This window comes from Macrobrachium rosenbergii, chromosome 45 (assembly GCF_040412425.1).
Source record: "Macrobrachium rosenbergii isolate ZJJX-2024 chromosome 45, ASM4041242v1, whole genome shotgun sequence".
Lineage (NCBI taxonomy): Eukaryota > Metazoa > Arthropoda > Malacostraca > Decapoda > Palaemonidae > Macrobrachium > Macrobrachium rosenbergii.
In genome coordinates this window covers 31,098,093-31,119,367 of record NC_089785.1, presented here as the reverse complement: position 1 = coordinate 31,119,367, position 21,275 = coordinate 31,098,093, and the positions used below count along the sequence as shown (strand labels likewise).

General features: G+C 40.1%; 1 protein-coding gene and 1 long non-coding RNA gene across 3 annotated transcripts in view; one reads left to right on the top strand and one right to left on the bottom strand.

The window, feature by feature from the left end:
• The window catches only part of LOC136829871 (uncharacterized), a 266,304-nt gene that overhangs the window by 10,446 nt on the left and 234,583 nt on the right, over nt 1–21,275 (bottom strand). The gene's annotated exons all lie outside the window — the stretch shown is intronic.
• Nucleotides 8,696–21,275, top strand: part of LOC136829869 (uncharacterized) — a 27,009-nt gene continuing 14,429 nt past the window's right edge. Inside the window, exon 1 of one of the 2 annotated variants that reach the window (XM_067088924.1) lies at nt 8,696–9,041. The gene's annotated coding sequence lies outside the window, so the exon portion shown is untranslated. The remainder of the gene's footprint in view (nt 9,042–21,275) is intronic. The other variant, XM_067088925.1, reaches the window with a different exon arrangement.

Below are 21,275 nucleotides of genomic sequence, written 5' to 3'. Positions count from 1 at the left end.
GCCAGCTCTAAGAGGGATAAGGTAGTATTTCACCTGTTACCTGGTTAATCCACTGAATTCATAATCATGTGATCATCACCAAAGCTTTCCGTCACTCACGCAAGACCTCCTCACTTGGAGACAGACATGATGACATGTTGGGACAGTCTGGGGTGTACATTTTTCCGTCCTTCTCTCATGGGACCCCATCTGGACAAAATATTCTCTTCCTAAGTTTTAACAACAGCAGCATCATGCGGGCTCTGGAGGAATGCTTCCCAAATTGTCTGCATCTGCTTTTGGGTGATCTGAAGGAACCACTAGTCCTCGGACAATGACACTTAAGAAGGCTCTGTCATTGGTGCTGAATCTAATCTGGAGATTATCTACTGTACTGAGATTTCAAACGGGCAGGTTTTTCACATGATGTAAAACAAAACTTTGACTTTTCATAAGTATACAACTTTTGTTTTACTGGGAGGGCTAATTTCTTGTACACAATGACTGGTAATGTTCTACCGCTTGATATTATGGGTCCTTAAAAATGACATATGAGTAGTAACCTTCCTTAGGACCTGGAAACTTCTCTAGAAGACTAAATGCTTCTTCTTTCGGGAATAACTTTATCTCTTGGCAGACATTCATGCAGCGAGCGATATAAAGAAGCAGTGTAAGAGGTGTGTACAAAACCATTCACCTTATCAGATTCTTTGGAGGTCTGGCTTTTGATAAGTGAGAAAGAAGAAGTGCTATAAACAAGATTATTCAAGACATCTCACTACTAATGGTAATCCAAATCATTTTTAGCCTGAACTAGACTGTATTTGACAGCCAAGATTTTTCCACAAAATGCATCATGGTTGAAGATGTAGCCTGGCTAAAAATCATCTTAGTAATGTAGGTGATAAGTAATCCAGCAATAAGTTGAAGGATTATTGTACCTTAAAAACTAATGATAAATTTGGTCTAATTCTGATACTGTATTTGCTCTCCGTAGAATCTCATAGACTACCGTTCGGCCAACACAATTTACAACTAAAATTCTTGAACGTAAACCATTCCCTGAATATTTCTTGTGAAGTCATCAAAATGAAAACCATAAAATTTAACTAGTTTTACAAATTTTACAAAAATAAGACCAGACATACCCATGTAAATGAATCAAATTTAAGAAAAATCTTGACTGATTAACTTTTCTTATTCTGGATAACTGCCAGACATTACTATGGCGTACGTACCTACCATATAGCAGATACAAACTTGCTATACACATGTGGGTAACTTTATACAGAATTCTGATACTTAGACGGCATAGAGTAAATGCTTAGAACTGCCTATTTTGATAGTTCAAAACACCAAAAAACCATATAAAAATGCTTTTACCTGAAAATTTTAGTACTTTTGTCACAAAAACGGCATTTAGTCACGAAAATGATATGAAAATACAGTAATAATCACATGAAAAATTCCGTGAACAGGCGAATTTCCCACTTGTGAGAATGTGAATCCGGGGGGTTTAATATTCCCAATCTTGAAATTTGAATTTTGAATGTAAACTGCTACACTTAATGTTACGATGCTCAGATGAGCCACTGACTTAGTGGTGTGGGTAACCTAGCCAATAATGATACAAAAAGACAATATTTACCCTTTCCTAGCTAAGGGGTGGTGGAAGGCTCTACCATGGAGCTTCTAAGTTAGTAAACTAACTTGTAAGACAAGCATTAACTTAGCAGACTTCTTAACTTTACAGTTATATTATTACGATAGCTTTTTGGTATTGTACTTTTTTTTAGACCTGATGCATTTTTAGAGACAAACCGTTTAAAACTGAATTTAAGCGTAAAGTACCGTTCAGTTCAGGCTAAAACCTAGAATTCCAGTTAACTGTACGATATTTTGAATGTCCAAGTACAGGCCATACTACAGAATCTCTTTAATAGATTTCGTTACTTATCGAGCCCACACCCACAAAAATGACTGATGAGTTGAGTGGCTCCTGTAAAAAGGTTTTTCTTCCAAAGTTTTTCATGACGTTGTTTTGCATTGCACAAGAAATTCACACGAATTGTCTAGGGGCACAAAAGGTTGAAGAGGTATCACAATATAAACATGTAGTGATATATTAGTGGGCCTAGTTGGGCATAAATCTGAAATTTAGGTCTACTTCTCATACGTATATCAATGCTGTTCTTTGTGCTAAAGATAATTTGGCCCAACTTAGAACAAATTAAATTTCGTTTCCTATGACCTATGTAGAAGACATCTCATGTGTTTTAAAGTGTTGTGAAAATACGATTATGAAAATATATTACTTGAGTGAGGACCATCCATATATTTATGCATATAGGGAGTGAGGTGATCAATATTTTTATCTTTGTGAAGTGTTACTGAGATTTGTAGCGTTTTGCAAATCATGTGTTGTTACTTGAAACATGTTTTTATTGTTGTTATTGCTTTAAAGGACACTTTATCATTAATAAATTTTGTTATGGAATAAATGCATATCTTTGATATTAATGGGACTTGTTCATTTATGTAAAACTGCTACTTTTGAGTACAGATAGATAGATAGCATAAAGGATTTAGGCCAAAGGCCAAGTGTTGGGACCATAAGGTCATTCAGCTCTGAAATGAAATTGACAGGAAAACCTCGCAGTTGCACAACGAATTAATTGTTAGGAGAAAGTGGAAAGTAAGACGGAAGAGAGAGAATATGAACGGAGGTACAGTAAATGGGGCCAAAGGGACGCTGCAGAGTACCTTAAGTAATGCCTACAGTGCACCGCATGAGGTGCACTGACGGCACTAACCCCCTTATTGGGGAGTACCATACAGCGTTTACAAATTTCATTCATTTATATGTACTTCTAACTTGATAGACAAGTTTAAACAACCACTGACTTCAAATTCAAGAAGCTTCCTTAAGAACATTACAGTGTTCATTTGAAAGACGTAACAGAAGATTAACAATAGGAAATACATATAGAAGAGATCATCAGTTATGAGATAAGAAAAAAAATAAATGAACAAACTGATAAATAAATAGATGAAAATGAAAGTAAATTGTTAAAATACAGGGAGAACTATTAAAATAAAGATATGTGAAAACTGGTAATGTGCATCTCCAAAATTATAGACCAAGGCAATGTAACTAATTTTAAATAAGACGAGAAAACATTAATAACAGTTTATCCGATTTCTAAAATACAATTTTATTATAACAATCACAACTAGTACTGCTTACTGTTCTTGGTCATATTAATGCTTACAACTCCCTATAAATTTCAAATGTCCAAACAGCTTATTTATACACAAATAGGCACAAATAATTGATAAAATATAACTCTCTACGCATAAGTGAAGGCATCTGAGTTTTTAACATGGATAACTCCTGTCAGAAATAGATTTTGAGTGGCAAGTTTGAGATAATTTATGAAACAGCAATAACTGCCCTGTAATTATGGCTAACTTACACCCATAATTACATCATGTTATTCTGTAATGCCTTACAAATGAGCAGATTGGGGAAAATAGATATGGAGCGCGAGAACTGCACCGTAATAATAATAACATTTTATCTGCATCTCAAGCTTAGAATAGACGAATAATCCTGATGGGCCCCGGCGCTTGGTCTTCGAGACCTAAATTTCATAATCAATCAATCAATATCAATCCATTATGTCCCAGTGTCCTCATGTGAGGGCAGCTAATAAAATATTACGTAACTTATAAATTAATTACGACGTCAATGCAAGTGTCTACAATATTATAAATTTAATCCATTTTGAATTATAAAATAAAGAATGTGCGTGTAACTGAGGTCTGGTCATTGCTTTACCATGAGTCTCAAGTGCGTCTGAAATTGATCTGAAAAGTGATACGAGGTCTCGTCAACTCCAAGAGTTGGTCCTTCCCTCCACGCCCCCTCCAAGAGTTGCTCCTTCCCTCCATAACCCCTCCAAGAGTTGCTCCTTCCCTCCATGACCCCTCCAAGAGTTGGTCCTTCCTTCCTCGCCCCCTCTAAGATTTGGTCCTTCAGTCCACCCCTCCAAGAGTTGCTCCTTTCCTCCTCACCCCCTCCAAGAGTTGCTCCTTCCCTCCACAACCCCTCCAAGAGTTGCTCCTTCCCTCGATGACCCCTCCAAGAGTTGGTCCTTCCCGCCACGACCCCTCCAAGACTTGCTCCTTCCCTCCTCGCCCCCTCCAAGAGTTGGTCCTTCCTCCATGACCCTCCAAGAGGTGCTCCTTCCCTCCATGGCCCCTCCAAGAGGTGCTCCTTCCCTCCATGACCCCTCCAAGAGCTGTTCCTTCCCTCCATGACCCCTCCAAGAGTTGCTCCTTCCCTCCACATCCCCTCAAAGAGTTGCTCCTTCCCTCCATGCTGCCTCCAAGAGTTGCTCCTTCCCTCCATGCCCCTCCAAGAGTTGCTACTTCCCTCCATGTACCCTCCAAGAGTTGCTCCTTCCCTCCAAGAGTTGCTACTTCCCTCCATGTACCCTCCAAGAGTTGCTCCTTCCCTACACGCCCCCTCCAAGAGTTGCTCCTTCCATCCATGTCCCCTCCAAGAGTTGCTCCTTCCCTCCATGCCCCCTCCAAGAGTTGCTACCTCCCACCATGCCCTCCAAGAATTGCTCCTTCCCTCCATGCCCCCTCCAAGAGTTGCTCCTTCCCTCCATGTCCCCTCCAAGAGTTGCTCCTTCCCTCCACACCCCCTCCAGGAGTTGCTCCTTCCCTCCACACCCCTCCAAGAGTTGCTCCTTCCCTCCATGTCCCCTCCAAGAGTTGCTCCATCCCTCCCATCCTCCAAGAGTTGCTACCTCCCTCCATCCTCCACATTGCTCCTTCCCCATGCCCCTCCAAGACTTGCTCCTTCCTCCACGTCCCCCTCCAAGAGTTACTCCTTCCTCCATGTCCCCCTTCCAAGAGTTGCTCCTTCCCTCCATGCCACTTCCAAGAGTTACTCCTTCCCTCCACGCCCCCTCCAAGAGTTGCTCCTTCCTCCACGCCCCTCCAAGAGTTGGTCCTTCCTCCATGCCCCCTCCAAGAGTTGCCCCTCCATGCCACCTCCAAGAGTCGCTCCTTCCCTCCACGCCCCCTCCAAGAGTTGCTCCTTCTCTCCATGTCCCCTCTCAGAGTTGCTCCTTCCCTCCACGTCCCCTCCAAGAGTTGTTCCTTCCCTCCTCGCCCCCTCTGAGAGTTGGTCCTTCCCTCCTCACCCCCTCTAAGGGTTGGTCCTTCCCTCCTTGCCCCCTCTAAGAGTTGCTCCTTCCCTCCTCGCCCTATCTAAGGGTTGGTCCTTCCCTCCTCGCCCCCTCTAAGAGTTGGTCCTTCCCTCCTCACCCCCTCTAAGAGTTGGTCCTTCCCTCCTCGCCCCCTCTAAGAGTTGCTCCTTCCCTCCACGCCCCCTCCAAGAGTTGCTCCTTCTCTCCTCGTCCCCTCTAAGAGTTGCTGCTTCCCTCCACGTCCCCTCCAAGAGTTGCTCCTTCCCTCCTAACCCCCTCTAAGAGTTGGTCCTTCCCTCCACGCCCCCTCCAAGAGTTGCTCCTTCCCTCCATGCCCCTTCCAAGAGTTGCTCCTTCCCTCCACGCCACCTCCAAGAGTTGCTCTTTCCCTCCATCCCTCCACGAGTTGCTCCTTCCCTCCATACTCCCTCCAAGAGTTGCTCCTTCCTTCCACACCCCCTCCAATAGTTGCTCCTTCCCTCCATGTCCCCTCCAAGAGTTGCTCCTTCCCTCCATGAGTTGCTCCTTCCCTCCACATCCCCTCCAAGAGTTGCTACCTCCCTCCATGCCCCCTCCAAGAATTGCTCCTTCCCTCCACGACCCCTCCAAGAGTTGCTCCTTCCCTCCACCCTCCAAGAATTGCTCCTTCCCTCCACGACCCCTCCAAGAGTTGCTCCTTCCCCATCCCCTCCAAGAGTTGCTCCTTCCTCCCTCCTTCCAAGAGTTGCTCCTTCCCTCCATGCCCCTTCCAAGAGTTGCTCCTTCCTCCTCGCCCTATCCAAGGGTTGGTCCTTCCCTCCTCGCCCCCCTCCAGTTGGTCCTTCCCTCCACCCCTCTAAGAGTTGGTCCTTCCTCCTCCCCCCCTCTAAGATCCTTCCCTCCACGCCCCCTCCAAGAGTTGCTCCTTCTCTCCTCTCCCCAGAGTTGCTGCTTCCCCCACGTCCCCAAGAGTTGCTCCTTCCTCCTAACCCCTCTAAAGTTGGTCCTTCCCTCCACGCCCCCTCCAAGAGTTGCTCCTTCCCTCCATGCCCCTTCCAAGAGTTGCTCCTTCCTCCACGCCACCTCCCTTTCCCTCCATCCCAAAGAGTTGCTCCTCCTCCATACCTCCAAGAGTTGCTCCTTCCTTCCCACCCCCTCCAATAGTTGCTCCTTCCTCCATGTCCCCTCCAAGAGTTGCCCCTTCCCTCCATGAGTTGCTCCTTCCTCCACATCCTCCAAGAGTTGCTACCTCCTCCATGCCCCCCTCCAAGAATTGCTCCTTCCTCCACGACCCTCCAAGAGTTGCTCCTTCCCTCCACCCTCCAAGAATTGCTCCTTCCCTCCAAGAGTTGCTCCTTCCCTCCACATCCCCTCCAAGAGTTGCTCCTTCCCTCCACGCCCCTTCCAAGAGTTGCTCCTTCCCTCCATGCCCCTTCCAAGAGTTGCTCCTTCCCTCCATGCCACCTCCAAGAGTTGCTCCTTCCCTCCACGCCCCCTCCAAGAGTTGCTCCTTCACTCCACGTCCCCTCTAAGAGTTGCTCCTTCCCTCCTCGCCCCCTCTAAGAGTTGCTCCTTCCCTCCACGTCCCCTCCAAGAGTTGGTCCTTCCCTCCTCGCCCCCTCTAAGAGTTGGTCCTTCCCTCCACGCCCCCTTGCATCTGTGAGTCAAATTCCCTCCCAGATTTTTAAAGGAAAATAAAAAAAAAGAGTGAAAGAGGTGTTTTTATTCTTTTGGGAATGAATTAGTGAGATGCTTGAACCTGCTTCTTAGTGACACTTGTTAAGAGAATAACAAACATAATAAGAGAATTTTTTATTGTTCCCTAGGGCTCGCACCCCCTTTGGAAATTGCTGACATCCCCCCCAGGTTGAGAACTACTGGTTTAGAGAGTTTTCTGTCGTGCAAATCAAAAATAAATTGATAGACGTGAGTTGAGGACACAGCCAAAATGATAAATAATTTCATGGAAACCAGAAGTTAAATTGGATAAAAAATGACTGAACTGAATTGAATACAGAATTTGGGCCAAAGGCCAAGTACTAGGACATATGAGGTCATTCATCGCTGAAACTGAAATTGAGAGTGAAAGGTTTGAAAGGTGTAACAGAAGGAAAACCTTTTGCAGTTGAAGCGCTATGAATCAGTTGTTAGGAGAGGCTGGAAAGGTGGAAGAAAGAGAATATGAATGAAGGTCCAGTAAAAGGAATGACGAGGGGCCAAAATAAGGCCGGATAGCCAATTAAGAAAGATGATTATTAATTAGATGTCTGTCACCTCAATTCAAACATCCACCTTTTCAAGGACAACCTTATAGGCCTAAACCTTTTCTACTGTTATACCTTTCAAGGACAATCTTAAAGACATAAGCCTGTCTTACTTTTATGCCCCTCAAGGACAATCTTATAGGCCTAAGCCTTTCTAATTTTATGATTTCATGCTTCTCAAGGGCAATCTTAAAGGCCTCAGCCTTTCTAGCTTAATACGTACTGCCTCTCAAGGGCAATCTTAAAGACCTCAGCCTTCCTAGTTTAATACTTACTGCCTCTCAAGGGCAATCTTAAAGACCTCAGCCTTCCTAGTTTAATACGTACTGCCTCTCAAGGGCAATCTTTAGGCCTAAGCCTTTCTACTCCCATACTTCTCAAGGACAATTTCATAGGCCTAAGCGTGTTCCTGCATCGTTTAAACCCGGTTCCCCTCCCCGTGCCCCCGCCACAGACTTCGTCTGCTGAGCATCCTGCCTAAATACTGTCATAATTGATCCGTCTATTCCTGGTAGACGGGAATAGACCGACTTCCTTTCTCTATTCCTCAATGGCTCCAGAGAACCACCACGTTGTCACAACAAATGCGACGTTGGCGGGCGATTACGTCACACACACAATGGTGCGTGACGTCACGATCAATATCGGCTTTAGTTGACGAGGTCTCTCTCTCTCTCTCTCTCTCTCTCTCTCTCTCTCTCTCTGTGGCTAGCTTAGCTAGCTGGGTGGCTGGGACGCGCGTGGCCGCTGGATCTAAAACCGAACAAAATGAACTGTAAACTCTCGCACCAGAGAGAGAGAGAGAGAGAGAGAGAGAGAGAGAGAGAGAGAGAACAGAATAACAGCCTCATTCAGAGGACGTCCGTCCGAAACCTCCGGAGCAGAGAGAGAGAGAGAGAGAGAGAGTGTGTGTGTGGGGTAGGTAAGAGGGGAAAAAGAGGGGGGGAATAATATCTGGATCTATTTCCCCCTCCAAAGAGAGAGAGAGAGAAAGAGAGACAGTGAGAGAGAGAGAGAGAGAGAGTTGCCAATTGCTGTATTATCATCCCCGCGGAGCGACGGCGACGCAACTCGACAATTAAAGGTTAAATCAAGTACTTATCTTACTAGAGTATTTTAAATCGACCCTAACAGACATTTTAACGTATATTTTACGAAGGAGAAACTGAGAGAAAAAGAGAATTTAAAGACAACTTTCTCTCCCGCCACCTATGGCAACCCTCTCCCTCTCTCTCTCTCTCTCCCTCCGAGTCTCCCCTTGACACGAAAGTCGTCGGCTGTCGCGGCAAGCGGCGGCGACGGCGGCTTCAGTATCCTGTAGTAGTGAATAGTCGCACAGTCGCAGCATTTGGTCGCTAGCTGCTGCTACTGACGACCTCACTAAACCGGTCTGGTGGTGCGGCGGCGGTGGTGGTGGTGGTGGTGGTGTTGGTGTTGTTGTAGGTGCCGTTGGGGATGTTGCTATTCCTCCGGAGTGTGGTGATTCATGTAGCGCCCTGCCGAGGAGGAACGAGAGGAAGGAGGAGGAGAAGCAACTCCGCAAGAGGCGATAGAAGCACCAGCATCCCGTAGGAGGAGGTGCCCGTAGGAGGAGGTGAGGAGTGACGTTATTTGGTGGTGGTGGCTCCATTTTGCCTCTCCTGACAGAGGGGAACTGTGTTCGAGAGAGGGGAACCTTCGCGGTGACAGAGAGAGAGAGAGAGAGAGAGAGAGAGAGAGAGAGTTCAGTGGGGGAAACAAACAGATCTCACACCACATGGAGGAGGAAGAGAATGGAGGAGGAGGGAGAGAGAGAGAGAGAGGGGGGGAGAAGGGGAATCAAACAGACCTTCCACCACATGGAGGAATAAGAGAGAGAGAGAGAGAGAGAGAGAGAGAGAGAGAGAGAGAATCTCCCATCTAAGACGAATTCAAGATTTGTACGACGAATAAAATGAATACAACGAATGAAAAGGAATAACGAAAGAGGGGGGATTTGATCTGATAACGAAATGAGAGAGAGAGAGAGAGAGAAAGCGCTCAAAAGTGAGAAAGAGTCAGGAAGGAGGCCGCTGCATTTCCTCTACCTCATGTCCCTCAGCCACCCGGTCTTGTGTTGCTGTGGAGATGAAACGAAAGAAAGAAAGAAATGGAAAACAAAGAGGTTTGCGACCATAGACCCACATGCTAGGTTTCGGACGGTCGCAAAACATCTTAATTTTTTATTATTTTTCTGACTTATTTTAAAGTGAGAGATATATAATTAATAAATAGAGGTGTTTGCGACCATAGACCCACATCCTCTCTTACGGCGGTCGCAATACATTTTATTTCCCGTCTTACTGTTGTTTTTTTATTATTTAATATCGAAATATAATTAAAAGAAGATACGGTTACGTTACGGACGAAAAACAAATAGGTTTGCGACCATAGACCCACACGCTCTATTTTGGCGGTCGCAATACATTTCATTTTTCATTCGACTGCTTTCTTTTTTACTAATAGATGTCTTTCATTTACGATTGTCTTGTGCTTAAGTGAAATCGAAATAAAAAAGCATAAAAGACGCAGTCGCATTATGGAGAAAGAATATATAAAGAGGTTTGCAACCCTAGACCTATAATTTTTTCTTTTTAATATTCTTTTACTTCTTTTTAGCCAAAAAATTTTTCTTCTTTATAATATTATCTTTCACTTCTTTTAAAGTGAAACCTAAGAGATTTTATAACTGTCTTTTACTTATTCTAAACGGAAATAGAAGAAGTCATACAAGACACGGCAACGTTAGGGATGGAGGGAAAAGCTCAATCCAGACGCCATTTCAGCTGTTACGAAACAGTCTTTTGCTTTTACCATGTCTTTTACAAATTCCAAACTGAAATACAAGACAGTAAAGACAACAATCACTTTAAAACAATTATTTACAATCAAGTAAATCGAAATCTTCATACTACTGAGGCCGCACGTAGGCCTACAACACCTCACACCTACATAATAGACTTGGAAACCCTCCCTTAGCTGCGCGCAAGCACGCCGTGGGAACATCCTCTAAAGCCTCTCTCTCTCTCTCTCTCTCTCTCTCTCTCTCTCTCTCTCTCTCTCTTCCTGCTAGGACAGATGAGGAGAATGACCTTGATCTAGTTTTCAGGAAAGAGGATGCGTTTCGCTTCTCGCTGGCGCTGCCATTATTGGGGTCGTGACAGAGAGAATTACCTTGTAATAGTGTGTATATATATATATATATATATATATGTATATATAATATAATATATATATATATATATATATATATATATATATATATATATATATATATATATATATGTTTATATTTATATTATACATGTATATACACTATTACAAGGTAATTCTCTCTCTCTCTCTCTCTCATGACAAATATATATATATATATATATATATATATATATATATATATATATATATATATATATAGATAGAGAGAGAGAGAGAGAGAGAGAGAGAGAGAGAGAGAGATAAACTGTCAACAGAGTAAGAGCCACTACAAATCTGAAGCTATATTATTATTATATAACACTCCCATCGTAACATGGAACCACAGAAGCATTAATAAGAAAGTTCCCCATTCTCATAAAAAGAAGAAGAATGAGAAAAACTTAAGATTCAGACCAAATCGAACTTCCTCTAGGTCTCACAACCTCCAGAAAAGAAAGAAAGGTTTTCATATTATTATTATTATTATTATTATTATTATTATTATTATTATTATTTGAAATGTTGAGTACATTTTATCATATTACTACTATTATTATTATTATTATTATCATAGCATCTGTCATAATTATGATTAATAATAATGATTTTGTTTCATAATATAGGACTTAATATCATTATGTCATTATTCTCTCTCTCTCTCTCTCTCTAATTAAATGTTTTAATACAGTTTACACTTATGCTATATAATGTCTCGCTCTCTCTCTCTCTCTCTCTCTCTCTCTCTCTCTCTCTCTCTCATAGCTTAGAAGGGGAAAACCCATCAGGTAAGCCAACGGCCATTGTAGAGGAAAGGAGTTTCCTCTTAAATGAAATATTATATATTGATTTTGCAATCATGCAGCGTGGACGTGGGGTTTCCCCAAAGCAATTTATACAGGCAATACACACACACACACACACACACACACACACACTCTCTCTCTCTCTCTCTCTCTCTCTCTCTCACTAGATTCCTAGAGTTTGTTGCAAGTTGAAATGATTCTGGGACCTATCTTTAGGCCAATAAGATTTTTTTAATGCATCTTTAAATATTTTATTTTAGGGAAACATTAATGTTGTTTAAATAATTTTGCTTGTGTATGTATGTATGTATGTATGTATGTATGTATGTATGTATGTATGTATGTATGTATGTATGTATGTATGTATGTATGCGTAAATATGCAATGTAATTCGGCACACTTAAAAACGTATGATGGAATTATATGCTAACCGTTTTGGAAATGTAACAAAGAAATGTGATAGGCCTATTATTATTATTATTATTATTATTATTATTATTATTATTATTATTATTATTATTATTATTATTATTATTATTATTATTATTATTATATTATTATTATTATTATTATTATTATTATTATTATATTATTATTATTATATTATTATTATTATTATTATTATTATTATTATTATCAAAGATATCAGTGTCCACTCAAGTACCATCCATTTAAATTATTATTACTATTATGATTGTCAAAGATATCAGTGTCCACTCAAGTACCATTCATTTAAATTATTATTATTATTATTATTATTATTATTATTATTATTATTATTATTATTATTATTATTATTATTTTACACTGAAATGCCTTTCATTAAGGACAAGAATTTTAAGACAAGGTCAAATTGAAACCTCCCTTCAAAACCGTACTTTTGGTGTAGAACACCAATTTTCCCTCGCTCCTTCTGACCTGGGTTACACCAGGACACCACTTTTCTGCCCTTAGCATTTAGCTGTGTACTGCGTATGTTGTGGAGAGGTCAGCAGCCTCCCCCCGGGCAAACGTGGCGTGACCTATGACCTGATTTCTTAGAGCTAAAAATTGGGCGTAGGTATATGATACGTGTATTTGGCTTTTGCGTAATAATAATAATAATAATAATAATAATAATAATAATAATAATAATAATAATAATAATAATAATAATAATAATAATAATAATAATAATAATAATAATAATATACAAGATTTTGTAACTGTTACAGTACAAAAATACATATTTGCAAGGGAACCTTACACTTAGGTTTACTAGTGAACGAAATTTATGAGAGAGAGAGAGAGAGAGAGAGAGAGAGAGAGAGAGAGAGAGAGAGAGAGAGAGAGAGAGAGAGAGAGAGAGAGAGAGATTTACGTCAACTATCGGTAAAATACGAACCTCATAAAAATAGCAGCCAGTCCCACATCGATTTTGCTAAGCGTCAAGAACCATTCTGAAAGCTGAGAGAGAGAGAGAGAGAGAGAGAGAGAGAGAGAGAGATTCCTTTGGTCCATCAGGTTAGGTACAAAGAATACTTACTATGACGTCAGTCATAAATTTAAAATATTTCGTGAAACACTAAAAAATTAATATCACAATAGAACCCAAATGGTTGAACGAAAGATCCAAAGCGCCACCTATTGTCACTGACAAGTCCCTGACGTGTTCCCTACACATGGATATACAAATGAAATTTCATAAAAAAACCGCTGAATCTGTTCCATTCAAATTTTTTAGACCAAGAAAACTAGAAAATTGTTAAAAATTATCCACGAAAATTTGAAATCATTTGACATTAAAATAACTTAAAAGGCTTCTGATAACAACAGAAGCATTTAGCAGCTACTGCTGATCACCCATCCATTAACTGACCAGACCCAACGCTCGTTGTGTTCAAAAAATTTTTTTGAGATTTGTGAAAAATTTCTCACGAAAAGTTAAAATTCGTCGCAAAAAGATATAAAATTAAAAGGGTTCTAATAGCAATAAAGCATTTAGCAGCCACTACTGATCACCCACCCATCAACTGATCACACCCAACGCTGGTTATCCTCAGTGACCTGAGGATCAGTGGCGTAAAGATCAAATTACTAAATCGATTCAGTACAGACGAACCCTGGCATTTCGATCCAAAGGCCTCGTCCACGTCACTCTGGTAGCTATTTTCACACCTGTCTAAAGATACCTGTGATTTTTTTTTGGTTAATTAACAGGTGATAAAAACTAATAATGGCCTTTTATGGCTTATTTTATTTTCTCTCTCTCTCTCTCTCTCTCTCTCTCTCTCTCACAAACCTGGCATCTCAGGTTCTACGATTTAATTTTACTCTACGCAACTCGGTATTATTAAAGAAAATGGCCAATAAATAAATATAATAAATATAAATAAATAATAACCTTCATAAATAATTAATAACTCTCTTCATCACATAAAGGGCTTTTGAATAAACCCCCCTTAAAAGGTGTTTCATAATACACACCTTTATCTTTCAATTAGGTGAAGTCATTGCATTACCTAAATGGACGCAGGTGAGTCTGAACTTACCTGTCTGAGATATGGCAAAGGGTGTCGGTAGCTTTTATGTTAAACACATTAAAGTAACTCTCTCTCTCTCTCTCTCTCTCTCTCTCTCTCTCTCTCTCTCTCTCTCTCTCTCTCTCTCTCTCTCTCTCACACACACAGATACACAATTCCTTCACAAATACAGCTACAAAATCTCGTATATTTTGCGTTTATTATTATTATTATTATTATTATTATTATTATTATTATTATTATTATTATTATTATTATTATTATTATTATTATTATTATATACAGAAACGAATATATTTATTATTATACCTTTATTACTATTATTATTATTACTATTATTATTACACAAAACCTCATACACGTATCTGATTCCTATGGCCAATTCGTAGCTTTAAGAAATCGGGTCATAGGTCATGCCACGTTTCCCCAGGGGCAGGCTACTGGCCTCTTCACAGTATGCACAGTACACAGCTAAACACTAAGGGCAGAAGAGTGGTGTCCGGGTATAGCCCAGGTCAGAGGGGGCAAGGGAAAGCTGGTGTTCCAAACAGGTCACAGGTCACCCAAAATTAAGGTTTTTAAGGGAGGTTTCAATTTGACCTTGTCTTAAAATTCTTGTCTTCAATGGAAGGCATTTAAGTGAATATAATAATAATAATAATAATAATAATAATAATAATAATAATAATAATAATAATAATAATAATAATAATAATAATATATTTAGTGTTTTGTTTATTTGTTACGTTTCCAAAAAGGTTAGCATATAATTCCACAATGCATTTTTAAGTATGCTAAAGTATACTGTGTATATCTAAGTTATTTTAACAGTAGAAGCACTATAGAAATGTGTATATTGTGTATTTACACACACACATACATACATACACAAGCAAAATTAAACAAAATCAATGTTCCCCTAAAATAAATATTTAAAGACACTATAAATTACCTTATTGGCCTAAAGATACGTCCCAGAATCATTTCAACTTGCAACAAACTCTACGAATCTAGAGAGAGAGAGAGAGAGAGAGAGAGAGAGAGAGAGAGAGAGAGAGAGAGAGAGAGAGAGAGAGAGAGAGAGAGAGAGTACTGCCTGTATAAATTGCTTTGGGGAAAACCCAAGTCAACGCTACATAATTGCAAAATCAATATATAGTATTTTATGTAAGGGGAAACTAATTTTATCTACAATGGCAGTTGGCTTACCTGATGGGCTTTCCCCTTCTAAGCTATGAGAGAGAGAGAGAATATATAAAAACCGTATATTGTATTATAGCATCTAATTTCAGAGAGAGAGAGAGAGAGAGAGAGAGAGGAGAGAGAGAGAGAGAGAGAGAGACTCATTACAGAATAATAATGATATAATGATATTATGAAACAAAATCATTATTATCAATCATAATTATGACAAATGCTGTAATAATAATAATATAATAATAATAATTATCATTATTATTATTATTATTATTATTATTATTTATTATTATTATTATCATTACTTATCCTAACTCCTCGATTCTGAAAACACAATAGAACCATGATGAGGGAACGAAAATGTCCGTACCATAGCGCCCCCTGTGTCACTGCAACTGCACCCTTAACATTCGAATTTACAACCCGCCCCCCCCTTCCAAAAACCCCACTCTCCAACCCCCCAACCCCAAACCCCTAAAAACCCCTTAAATTGAAAAATAAGACACATAACAAATCCTGGAAAGGGTGACTACCACCAATTTCTGAGAAGTCTTTTGGGGGGGGAAACTCTCTCTCTCTCTCTCTCTCTCTCTCTCTCTCTCTCTCTCTCTCTCCAGCCATAAATTTGGGGAAACTGCATATTAACAGCGGTACCCCCCCGTAGAGATGAGATTATGCTGGTTACTCTGGGATATGTACTGTATAGCATAGCAACCCTTTTGCCTGTTATGTACGACTGAGAGAGAGAGAGAGAGAGAGAGAGAGAGAGAGAGAGAGAGAGAGAGAGAGATGTAACAAACTGAATTCTGAGAGAGAGAGAGAGAGAGAGAGAGAGAGAGAGAGAGAGAGAGATGTAACAAAACTGTAACAAAACTGTATACTGTATTACAGCATCTAATTTTGAGAGAGAGAGAGAGAGAAATCGCTGAATCATGTGACCATCAAAACATCCAAAAATATTCACAAACACACACACACACACACAGCTCCGGAAACGGGAATATTCCAAGAATATACGCTTGCCATTCCAGACACGCAAACGTGGTTCCAACTCCCCCCCCCGGTCCCCCTCCCAGAAAAGTATTTGTATTCTCCCGGGGGACCGATTTTGTTCGCTTCTCTCTGACGCCTCTCTTTTCTTTTTTTGGTTTTTATAATTTTGTGTAGTGGTTAATAATAATAATAATAATAATAATAATAATAATAATAATAATAATAATAATAATAATCACACACATTGAGCAATAATATTTGATGGGGACCACACTATTATTATTATTATTATTATTATTATTATTATTTATTATTATTATAATTCTGCAAGTATTTCAAGGCCATACCTGTTGGTTTCTCTGGCTTTGATGGGCCCACCAATAAGTTTAAGGCGGAATGCTTAACTTTCTCTCTCTCTCTCTCTCTCTCTCTCTCTCTCTCTCTCTCTCCACACACCCACACACACACACATATATATATATATATATGTTTTTAATATATATAAATGTATATATTTATATAACAATTCTTATCTTTCTCTCTCTCTCCATCCCTCCCCCATACCTCTCTCTCTCTCTCTCTCCTCTCTCTCTCTCTCTCTCTCTATATCTATATATATATATATATATATATATATATATATATATATATATATATATATATATATAACACTTAACATATGTATATTTATAAAATAGTTCATATATATTCTCTCTCTCTCTCTCTCTCTCTCTCTCTCTCTATAAAAACCCACAACCAAGATTTTAAAACCTCATTAAAAAAATAACCTGTTCGAAAAAAAAAAACCTCAAACCCCCCTCAAAAAAACCTCCCCAGATTCAACAGACCCAACCCCAAAAGAGTGATTGATTGAATCGCGTCTATTACAAACTGGCGTCACAGACCCCCGAAAAAAAGTGCTGTGACCAAAAACACGACGAAGGCAGGCCACAACAGCAGCAGCAGCAACCTCAGCAGAACAGCAAAACAGCAAGGCAGGAGGCGGCTGCTGTGGGGCTGTGGTTGATGGCGAGTTCCCCTTTAAAACCGACATCAAACGTTGTCAAACTCCTTTAGAGAGAGAGAGAGAGAGAGAGAGAGAGAGAGAGAGAGAGAGAGAGAGAGAGAGATGGTTTGATAAATGTTAACAAACAATGTAATAATTATTGGAGCATTTGGAAAAATAAACTTCCTTCGTTTGTAAAAGTGAAAAGTAAAAAAAAACGAGAGAGAGAGAGAGAGAGAGAGAGAGAGAGAGAGAGAGAGAGAGAGAGAGAGAGAGAGAGAGAGAGGCTGAACAGAACAAATGTTAAGCAATAATGTAATTGGAGCAGTTTGAAAAATAAATTGAATTCGTTTTCACAGTTCAAAAGGTAACTAAATACAGTGACCTTGAGAGAGAGAGAGAGAGAGAGAGAGAGAGAGAGAGAGAGAGAGAGAGAGAGATCCCTCCTCCTCCTCTTATTCTCCATTCAAGGTCACACTTTGGTTTTTGGGAACGAATGAACACACTCACATATGGAGAGATCGAGGGATGTTTGTAGTTTAAAATCACTTTGGAGATATCATCAGAAGTTTGACCCGTGAGTGACCTTAGTTGACCTTATTTGACCTTAACTGAACTTATTTTACCTTAATTGACCTTAATGCACCTTAACTGACCTTATTTGACCTTAGTGCACCTTATTTGACCTTAACTGATCTTATTTGAACTTAATGCACCTTAATTCACATTTGTTTGACCAATAATAATAATAATGATAATAATAATAATATTGACAAGACTACGTTTTGATATATTTGATAATCATTATTGAAAATACTACAAATGACTGATCACTGATGACTGATTAGTGATAACTCAAAATCACTGACCAGTGATTAGTGATTTTGAGTTATGAAGAATATTAAGACAAAAGGGTTAAGAAAAAAAAAATATACATATATATATATGAGAGTGTGCAGCCTGACGGGTGTGACGCTTCTGTATAAGCAAGATTAATGAAAGAAAAAATTAATAAAAAATATATATATATATACACTTGTATATATGAAAGGATTTGCAGGTGAAAAGTGTGTTTGTGTACGTGCATATGTGTATTAGTGTGTGTATGTGCGCGTGCGCGGGCGCAAGGAAATTGTGGACCGTGATTTTGTAATACAATTCAAACGACCTTTATGAAGAAACTTGGTGTTACATAAACAAACAAATAAATAAATAAGTAAATAAACAAAAAAAAGTAAATTCAACAAGAAACAACTACAGCCTGTGAGAGAAAAGGTTTTTGACTTCCCACAATTCTCGAAGGCCGGAGAGTGTCTGGTTACGGGACTATATTGTTTTTTAGGACGCTAACGAACGACAAAAAGGGCGCTAATGGGGGCGGAGATGCGGGAGAGAGAGAGAGAGAGAGAGAGAGAGAGAGAGAGAGAGAGAGAGAGTATTGAAGACTTCTTATATGTACAACATTATCCATTTCTTCAATTTAATGGTATAACGGTATAATTTTACGGTTTAGCCCCATAAATCGTTTCGTAAACCCCCTTTCTAAACCCCCCATAAAGGGGGAGGAGTGCTACATACAGTGGGCCTCAAGTGGTGTCCTGTAGGCACTGCAACAAAGGTCTAATGTTTATTTTTCTATACGACAAAAGGATTGCAGGCCTGACTCTATACGGAATGTTTCTTTATGCAATGGCTGTTGTTATAAGAAGGTATTCAGTTCTCTCTCTCTCTCAAGAGAATATAGACATTCCTTCAATTACATTTCTTTCTCTCTCTCTCTCTCTCTCTCTCTCTCTCTCTCTCTCCCTCTTACTCTTTCATTTTTGGTTTTTTGTAAAAGGAACCTATTGCGCCGGCTTCGTCCGTCCGCAATTGTTTCTGTCCGCACTTTTCCTGTCCGCCCTCAGATCTTAAAAACTACTGAGGCTAGAGGGCTGCAATTGGTATGTTGATCATCCACCCTCCAGTCATCAAACATACCAGATTACAGCCCTCTAGCCTCACTAGTTTTTATTTTTTTAAGGTTAAAGTTAGCCATGACCGTGTTTCTAGCAACGAAATAGAATAGGCCACCACCGGGCCGTGGTTAAAGTTTCATGGGCCGCGGCTCAGACAGCTTTATACCGAGAGCGCCGAAAGATAGCTCAATTTTCGGTGGCCTTGGTTATACGCTGTAGCGGCTGTACATAAAACTCGACTGCGCCGAAGTTTCTTCGGCGCATTTTTTACTTGTTTTAATAGAAGTTTATTTTTACAACTGCTCCAATTACAATTTTGCTTAAAAATGTTTTAAGCCACCAATTTCTCTCTCTCTCTCTCTCTCTCTCTCTCTCTCTCTACCCGCATCTCAGCCCCTATTAACGCCCTTTTTGTCGTTCGTTAGCGTCCTAAAAAACAATATGGTCATGTAACCAGACACTCTCCCGCCTTCGACAATTGTGGGAAGTCAAAAACCTTTTCTCTCACAGACTTTAGTTGTTTCTTGTTGAATTTACTTGTTTTTTATTTATTAATATCAGCATTTATTTCTTGTTGAATTACTTGTTTTTCATTTATTTACTTATTTATTTATTTGTTTGTTTGTGTAACACCACAAGCGTTCTTTTTTTCGAGTTTTTAGGTCAAGGTCAGATTTATGGTTAAATTGTGTTAAAATTTACACGGTTACGTTAATGTTATTATTCCCAGGAGGCTAGTTTTATTGTTTGTCAAAGGAACAAAGAGAGAGAGAGAGAGAGAGAGAGAGAGAGAGAGAGAGAGAGAGTTGCATTAAGTAGTGACTTCCTGGTCTCTCAATTATTTGTTATTAATGTTAATGACAGTGGTGACCACCTCTGTCTCTCCCACCATCGTTGGCAATGTGCGTGTGTGTGAGAGAGAGAGAGAGAGAGAGAGAGAGAGAGAGAGAGAGAGAGAGAGAGAGAGAGAGAGAGAGGAGGGGGTTAACAGATATACTTTTCAAAAGTCTGACATTTAAGCTTTGCTTATATTGTTACTCTATCTGTTACCCGTCTCCCCTCTCTCTCTCTCTCTCTCTCTCTCTCTCTCTCTCTCTCTCTCTCTTGTTCCCTTTGACGCACTGTGCCTCTATTGACTTCAGTACGAAATGTGGTGGTCGGTTGAATGTTGTGCATCGTTTTCTGAGGTCCACACCAAGTCTCTCATTCCCTTTGGGGACTTGTTACTTTTAAGGGCACTCCTGTTGAGTTACCGAGAGAGAGAGAGAGAGAGAGAGAGAGAGAGAGAGAGAGAGAGAGAGAGAGAGAGAGAGAATGTTGATGAAGGAATTCTATACTGTATTACAGCTTCTAATTTCAGAGAGAGAGAGAGAGAGAGAGAGAGAGAGAGAGAGAGCGAGAGAGAGAGAGAGAGAGAGAGAGAGAAATTCTATACTGTATTACAGCTTCTAATTTCAGAGAGAGAGAGAGAGAAAAGAAACCTTGATTCCATATAGGCGAACTCATTTTCTGTTCCGTTTTCTATACAAGGCCAGCGAAGGGGAAACTTCGGGAAATATAAAAAAAAAAGGACTTAATCTTATCTGGTGCATTGCTGCAGAAAACCAAATTTCGGCGCGGATGAAAAAAATCAAATCCCTTGAAAGGACCCACCAGCGCCGCGTGTTTCCCGCTCTGCTGGGCCTTAGAAGAATGAGAGAGAGAGAGAGAGAGAGAGAGAGAGAGAGAGAGAGAGAGAGAGAGACTCCTCAGAGTAGCTGGAGGGATCTTAGACAACTCTCAGCTTAAATTCTCAGGATTATGAAGGCGATTTGCCCTAAAATACTATGACTATGCAAACATAAACCTTCCTAGGATGCCCTCCGGAATTTAATGCCTCAAGCAGAGGAATTTAATGCCTCCAGCAGAGGAATTTAATGCCTCCAGCCAAAGAATTTAATGCCTCCAGCAGAGGAATTTAATGCACCAAAAGATGACTTTAATGCCCCAGCAGAGGAACTAATTCCTCAAGCAGAGGAATTTAATGCCTCAGGCAGAGGAATTTAATGCCTCAGGCAGAGGAATTTAATGCCTCAGGCAGAGGAATTTAATGCCTCAAGCAGAGGAATTTAATGCCTCAAGCAGAGGAATTTAATG